Genomic DNA, 8,506 nt, shown 5'->3' on the forward strand with positions numbered 1-8,506 from the left:
TTAAAAGGCCTAACACACATACTGCATAGGACATTCTAGCATTACTTTATGTTACACTCTATGCTGTAAGACTTAGTTTATACCACAATAACTTGGCTATTACCTCAAACATTACAATTGTAGGAGGAAGACTCTCTGAAATCATTTTAAATTTTTCATCATAAATTTATTCTTCATTCATTTCATAATTTAATAGAACTTCTAACATAATTTCATCGGAAATTTCATCTAGTTGATCTAGTTGTTCATTATTTTCAAAACTTGATTGATTAGATTCAATCTCATTTAATACATCAATAAACTCATTGTCCAAGCTTTTATCAAGAAAGTAGCAGGTTATTTCTCCTGCAGACATAGCTTCTTCTCCATTGTTGCTGTCCTCAAAAGGTACATTAAAATCCTCTAGAAGATTGTCTGTAATCTGAGAGCTGACTTCAATCGTCTTCTCAATAGTATCCATTTTAATTTTTAATATGGAGTTGTACCTTGCAGCAAATTTAAATACTTAATTTTATTATTTTTTCTAATAGATAATACAAAACTAGCTTTATCAACTATTTTACCTTTAAAAAAATATTATACAGAAACCTTTCTCAAGTACTTTATATGATTATATCAATTAAAATAGTTTATAAGAATTTGTACTTATAAAATGTCCTTACATTTTCAAACTAGTCATTGTTTATCTTTTTTGAAATAAACTAAAGCTATTTCTACAGCTCCCCCAGGCCTGACTCACTCCATGACTACACGCATTGTCATAATTCAAAACATAAACTAAGCAAATTATTCTGCCACCATTTTGTGAAATGAAATCGGACTCACATTATGCTCTTAGACACATGACAGTATGCCTTGCTATTCAGTTAAATGATGACTGCAGTGAAAGAGAGTCTTGCTGGGAGTGCTGTTTTAGGTTTTAGGATAGAGCAGTGGTGTTCAGAGAGTGTAGGGACTCAAGGTGGAAGGGAGAATGTAGAAATGAGAATTCACTGAAATGATTACTACATGCTACAGAGAGATTTGGTATGCAATTTCTACAGCTCCCCCTGGCCTGACAAACATACTGTATAGCACTTTTTAACGCCACATCTCATAATCCCATATTTTCAAACACACCAACCAAGCAAATTATTCCGTCAGAATTTTTCTGAAATGATTACTAAATGCTAGTGAAAGAGTTTCTATGACATTTATAGAGCACACTCAGCGTTTTTTCACACAGCATGGAGACTACTTGAGAATTAAGAGGCCTGGCAGACATACTGCATAGCACTTTCTAACACTACATCTCCTAAAGCCTGACTCAAGTCTGACTTACACTGTGACCTTAGGCACATGACAGTATGCCTTGCATTTGGTGTCCATATTTTCAAACACATCAACCAAGCAAATTATTCTGTCAGAATTTTTCTGAAATGATTACTAAATGCTAGTGAAAGAGTTTCTATGACATTTATAGAGCACACCCAGCGTTTTTTCACACAGCATGGAGACTACTTGAGAATTAAGAGGCCTGGCAGACATACTGCATAGCACTTTCTAACACTACATCTCCTAAAGCCTGACTCAAGTCTGACTCACACTGTGACCTTAGACACATGACAGTATGCCTTGCATTTGGTGTCCATATTTTCAAACACATCAACCAAGCAAATTATTCTGTCAGAATTTTTCTGAAATGATTACTAAATGCTAGTGAAAGAGTTTCTATGGCATTTAAAGAGCACACCCAGCATTTTTTTTTTACACAGCAAGGAGACTACTTGAGAATTAAGAGGCCTGACAGACATACTGCATAGCACTTTCTAAGACTACATCTCCTAAAGCCTGACTCAAGTCTGAGTCACACTGTGACCTTAGGCACATGACAGTATGCCTTGCATTTGGTGTCCATATTGTCAAACACATCAACCAAGCAAATTATTCGGTCAGAATTTTTCTGAAATGATTACTAAATGCTAGTGAAAGAATTTTTTTGGCATTTATAGAGCACACCCAGTGTTTATTTTACACAGCAAGGAGACTACTTGAGAATTAAGAGGCCTGACAGACATACTGCATAGCACTTTCTAACACTACATCTCCTAAAGCCTGACTTAAGTCTGACTCACACTGTGACCTTAGACACATGACAGAATGCCTTGCATTTGGTGTCCATATTTTCAAGCACATCAACCAAGCAAATTATTCTGTCAGAATTTTTCTGAAATGATTACTAAATGCTAGTGAAAGAGTTTCTATGGCATTTATAGAGCAAACCCAGCATTTGTTTTACACAGCAAGGAGACTACTTGAGAATTAAGAGGCCTGACAGACATACTGCATAGCACTTTCTAACACTACATGTCCTAAAGCCTGACTCAAGTCTGAGTCACACTGTGACCTTAGACACAAGACAGTATGTCTTGCATTTGGTGACCATATTTTCAAACACATCAACCAAGCAAATAATTCTGTTAGAATTTTTCTGAAATGATTACTAAATGCTAGTGAAAGAGTTTCTATGGCATTTATAGAGCACACCCAGCGTTTTTTTTGCACAGCAAGGAGACTACTTGAGAATTAAGAGGCCTGACAGACATACTGCATAGCACTTTCTAACACTACATGTCCTAAAGCCTGACTCAAGTCTGAGTCACACTGTGACCTTAGACACAAGACAGTATGTCTTGCATTTGGTGACCATATTTTCAAACACATCAACCAAGCAAATAATTCTGTTAGAATTTTTCTGAAATGATTACTAAATGCTAGTGAAAGAGTTTCTATGGCATTTATAGAGCACACCCAGCGTTTTTTTTGCACAGCAAGGAGACTACTTGAGAATTAAGAGGCCTGACAGACATACTGCATAGCACTTTCTAACCCTACATCTCCTAAAGCCTGACTCAAGTCTGACTCACACTGTGACCTTAGACACATGACAGTATGCCTTGCATTTGGTGTCCATATTTTCAAACACATCAACTAAGCAAATTATTCTGTCAACATTTTTCTGAAATTATTACTAAATGCTACAGACTCTATACAAATAAACTCCTGCTTCCACATTAGAACACATTTTTCTTATTATTTTAAACTGCACAACATACATCCCCTTACAAATTAACAACTCACCTATAAAAATGCTTTTGTAGATTAAGAACAGTGACAATCACACACCAGATTTTTTTAAGCAGAATCTCTCAATTGTGTACCAGTCACTGGAATCATAGAATGACAAGGGGGAGAATTTACCGGAGCAATACACTGACCTTGGGAGCAACGATCATTACCACCAGCAAGCTGCCATCCCTGGGGACCCCACGCTGTAGTTCTCCCCTGCTGCAGTTGTCCATTGCAGCAAGAGGACGCCGCGGGGGGGGACCACAGCTCCCAGGCTGCTCGGCGAGCACTTCCGCCTGCCAGCGCGCCCGGAGGCACTTGAAAAGGAGCAGGCTCCCTCGGTGGAGCGGGGGAGAGTTTACCGGAGCAATACACGGACCTTGGGGGCAGCGATCATTACCACCAGCAAGCCGCCATCCCTGGGGACCCCACGCTGTAGTTCTCCCCTGCCGCAGTTGTCCATTGCAGCAAGAGGACGCCGCGGGGGACTACAGCTCCAAGGCTGCTCAGCAAGCACTTCAGCCTGCCAGCGCGCCCGGAGGCGCTTAAAAAGGAGCAGGCTCCCTCCACGTCGCGGGACACGCGCGGGCGTGCACCGGGCTAAGCCCGGGCAAAGGGCAGGCCGTCTGTGGCCGTCCGGGGCAGGAGGAGGCAGGGCTGGGCCTTATCCTTGACATTTTGCACTTGACAGATGTGCGGTGAGTGGTATTTAAGTTACTCATAATACCCCGTGGCCATCTGTTGAAAATGGGAAAGAACGGTGCTATAGCCACAGCGACCAACTTAAATACTATTGACACTGTACTGGAGCACGCTATGACCCTAGTGAGCATTGAAATCCAGATGGCGGAGAGAAGATTGTCTGTGGGCACTTTTAAATAATCTTGCATAAATCACTATGACACCACAGACCTAAGCTTGACACAGCCATTGATACATGTAGCAACTACACACACATCACAGACTGTAACTGCCGAAATTTCCCTGGATTTAGAAGGACCTGACCTTACTGGTCCTGTTGCTAACGCCAAGGCTGACCCCAGCCAAACTGACTCCTTAATCATAGCGAACGCACCCCCACGCCTGACCCCAAAAAATGTGGGACCAAAAAGAAGAGGAAGGCTTCAAAACCACCCTGCCCCAAACCCAAAAGAAGACAGCTTCCACGCTTGAATTCTCAAAGTGCAACTCTAAATAAATGGCTCGAGAGAAATTCTACCACCAATGATCCTGCCCTAGATACAATTCCAAACACTGATCCATGCAGTGATCCCACCGACTCAATCATCGTAGTAGAGAAGGTCATAGAATGTAACACCATGGAAATAAAGTCCACACAAACAGGCTTTGCAGACTTCACACTTGGGGACACTGCAATTGACATTATTGTTGACACAGTGTGTAATCGTATTAAAGGGGTTGTGGACTTAAGCTTTGATAGGTTGTGGAAATGTTTAGATCGTCTAGAAAGCCTAATCCTAAAACCTATACTGCCAAATAAGGAAAATAAAGATATTCCCAACCCTGCAAAAACTCAGAAAATCCCTGTGTCAGGAACAGTATCGTCCTCCCCCGTACCTTCAGCCCCACAAACTGCAAAACCAACATCATCAGGAACACTATTGCCCTCCCTCCCACTCCCAGTCCCCCAAACTGTAAAATCAACGTCATCCACTCTTAACTGTAGCAAACCCACATGCCCCGGTACATCATGCATTGCTAACTCAAACGCTGCTTACAGCAGCGCGATAGTTAACACAAGCACAGTTGTGGCTGTGGACAAGTGGCTTGAAGAACCGAATAAGGATATCCTGAACTTGCCACCTCCGTCTTGCTCATATGTTTTAGTCCTTGCAGGGGTTCCCCCATAGAGAAAAACAAATCGGAGTCTTGGGTACAATTAAGAAGTAAATGCATGGATTGGTTGGCTAAACATAAGAGGTTCAGAAGGCCCGATATGCGCAAAATCCTAATGGTCCGTAGGGTGGGTTGGGTGGGACCTGCGACAAAAACCATCAAAGGGAAATGTATTGTTAATAATTTTTCACACCCGGGAACTGTTGGATCTATACTCGCAGTCAAGGAAACTAATAATCTTTCCCCAACTAATATCTGTGCTCTACCCCTTGGATTTTTCTACAAACGCCCCCTGACACAACATTTCGCCCCTAGCTTTCCCCTGCATGCAAATCAATATCTGGCCATTTCTGACTTAGACATCCTCGACTGACCATCTGACACAGTCGTTTCCAACAGTCGGACGGTGCACGGGAAGGTGGGTGTGATTGTTCCTGTCAACTCTAAGGTGTCTAACTCCCGCCAAGTTGACAGCTCTGAATCCATACTAAAGGTCCTAAGCTGGAATGTGGCAGGCCTAGCGTCAAAGTTGAATTTGGCAGAGTGGGTGGATATGGTAAGAGCATTCGATGTCCTCATGCTCCAAGAGACCTGGGCCTCTAAAGAACTATACCTTGAGGGATACGAATGTTTTAATATCATTCCCGCCAGCCCTACCCATGGCAGACCGATAGGGGGTCTATCAACATGGATTAGAATTGCCTCAGGGGGTAGAACAAAATTAATCCCCACTGGGAGCACTAACTACCAAGTCATAATCTACACACAGGGCGCTTCTATTTGGTTTATTAACTTTTACAACAATGATTTTTTAACAACTCCGAACCCTAATTTTGTAGAACTCTTTAATTTCATTCTGGGGTGATTTTAATGCAAAGATAGGAAAAGGCGTAAGCGGGCACTCTATTGATTCAAACACACATGGCCCATGCAAAAGGGGATATGAGTTAATAGAGCACCTAATGAACTCAAGCCTCCTAAACGTGATTGATATCGCCCTAATCAACACTAACAGTAATCCAATGCCCACTTACAGAGGATTGGGACGAGCTTCAGTTATTGATTATGTCTTTCTATCTCCCTCGTTACACGATCATCTTCTCGGGGCAGAGGTAAAGCCGTCCACATTTGGAGATCACAACCCCATAATTGTCCTGTTAAAGGTTGCACGACGTGCCAATTTCAAGAAAGAATTGGGAGTTAGTAATCTACATCTCTCTACTGACACTCTAAGAGTCAAATGGAGAGGTCTAGACTATAAGGAGATTTTTGCAAAAATGGTAATAGCATATCCCACCCTTTGTGATACATGTCTGGTTTTGACAGACCCTAACCCTGAGGCCGTCATTTCGTTTAACGAATTATGTGCAGGTATAACAAATTTGATCTCCAAACCAGGGGGCAGACATAATCCTGACCCTAAATGGTTTGATAACATTTGTTCCAGAGCTAATAGGGAATTGAGACTGGCTTTGTCGGCACACCCTAGAGATCCCACCCTTATCCGCGCATTAAGGTCCAACTACGAAAGGGAACTAAGAATCAGGCGCGACACCGCCCTGAAAGAACACTGGGACAACTTAGCTTGTGCCGCCAATACTAAAAGTACAACTGTCTTTTGCTCTGCCACCAAATCCCTAAGAGCTCTTGGGAACCCGTCTACTCCTCTCGACTGTAACATCTCTAGCGAAGCATGGGTCGCCCACTTTTCTAAGATATATGCACCCCCAATATATTGTGACAATTCCCTGTCCAATATGTGTCCCACCAAAATTACAATAACCATAGGTGAGGTTGAAGAGGCAATATCCCAGAGCGCGGGCAATAAAGCCCCAGGCCCGGATGGCCTACCTATAGACCTCATAAATCAGAACCGGAATTGTGGGCCCCGCTGCTACTAAATGTTTTTAATAATTTAGCCACACCTGATATCCCTAGTCCATGGTCAAGCTCTGTTATTATACCAATTTTTAAAAAAAGGTTCAAGATCTGATCCCAGCTACTATAGGCCCATCTCCTTAATCGATAACACCCTTAAAATATTGGGCAGAGTTTTATTTAATAAAATCAGGGCATGGGCAGAGGAAGAACGCATTTTAAATAAATGCCAGTTGGGATTCCGGAGTCACCTTGGCACAGTGGAACAGTGCCTGAATCCTAATTTAATAATAGGAAAATATACCATAGCAGGACACAGTCCTCTGTACCTGGCCTTTATGGACCTCTCGTCCGCCGTTGATTTTGCTAATAGATCAAGACTCTGGCAACGTCTTCTGGACTATGGCCTGGATAATAACCTGGTACACTTTCTGGCCTACCTCCATAGAGATTTAAAAGCAAGAGTAAGGATTAGTATGGATGGAGCGGTGTCAGGTGACATAATGGTTGGTAGAGTTGTTAGACAAGGGTGGGCCCTTGCCCCTCTTTTATTCATTTTATACATTAACGCACTCCATAATGTTTTGTCTAACCTAACTCCGGATGTCCCTATAATAAATGGCACTAAACTCCCCGCCCTACTCTATGCAGACAATGCGGTTTTAATGGGTCGTACACCTAATGCCCTGAGGATTTTAGTGAGGGGATTTGTAGATTTTATGTACAGTCTTGACCTTTGTACTAATTTTAAAAAATTGTTTTTAATGTGTTGTGGCCCTAAAAAACGTCATATTAATAGGATTACTCTGGACCAAGAATCGCTGCTATGCACTCGCGCTTTCCCCTACTTGGGCTTACAATTCTCAGATAACGGCTCTTGGACCCCACACCTGGCCTACGGTCGGTCTAAGTTTACTAAAGCTATAAACTCAGTATTGACCCTCCCTAAGCCTAAATGATCTGAGGTGGTAATGTCTTTATTAAAAATCTATAGAACTCAATGTGTCCCAATCATGACATATGGGGCCGAAATCTGGGGATATTCAAACTTAAAAAATGCCCAGGGTGAGGAAAACAGATTTTGCAGAAGGCTATTGGGTTTACCAATTTCATCATCTACTTATATAAGCCACACTGAATTGAAATTGTCCTACTTGGAGGACTACATAAAGGCTCGCCCTGTGTTGTTCTGGATCAAGGTCTGGAAAAACCCAGAAGCTTCCTTGACAAGAGAAATCTTGGCCGACTGCCTAAAATGTGATCAGGGTATTAAAATCCCATGGCTGGCCCAAGTATGGGCAAGCCTGGCAGCTTACTTGCCTGAGCACCAGTTCCTGAACAGACACCAGCGTCACCAGCATTTCCAGCGTCCCTGCTCTCAGCCTACATCTCGCAGCACCCGCTCCGCGGGTGCCGCTTCGAGGGAGTGGTGGACACTATAACTTCGGGGCTATCCTGTGGAGGTAAGGCGGTAGTGGGTGTGAGGTGCTAGCGGGGCTGCGAGTGTGCGGGGACTTCGACACCCAGAAGTCCCTGCAAGACCAAGGAAGAGCTTCCGGTCCGCTCTCCCTGCTGGCCCGCCCCCCGCCCCCCACACGAGGCTTTTTAACGTTGGCTTGCCCTGTAACGGGCGGGAGTCTTACTTGCCTGAGCACCAGTTCCT

This window comes from Lissotriton vulgaris, chromosome 8 (assembly GCF_964263255.1).
Source record: "Lissotriton vulgaris chromosome 8, aLisVul1.2, whole genome shotgun sequence".
NCBI classification, from domain to species: domain Eukaryota; kingdom Metazoa; phylum Chordata; class Amphibia; order Caudata; family Salamandridae; genus Lissotriton; species Lissotriton vulgaris.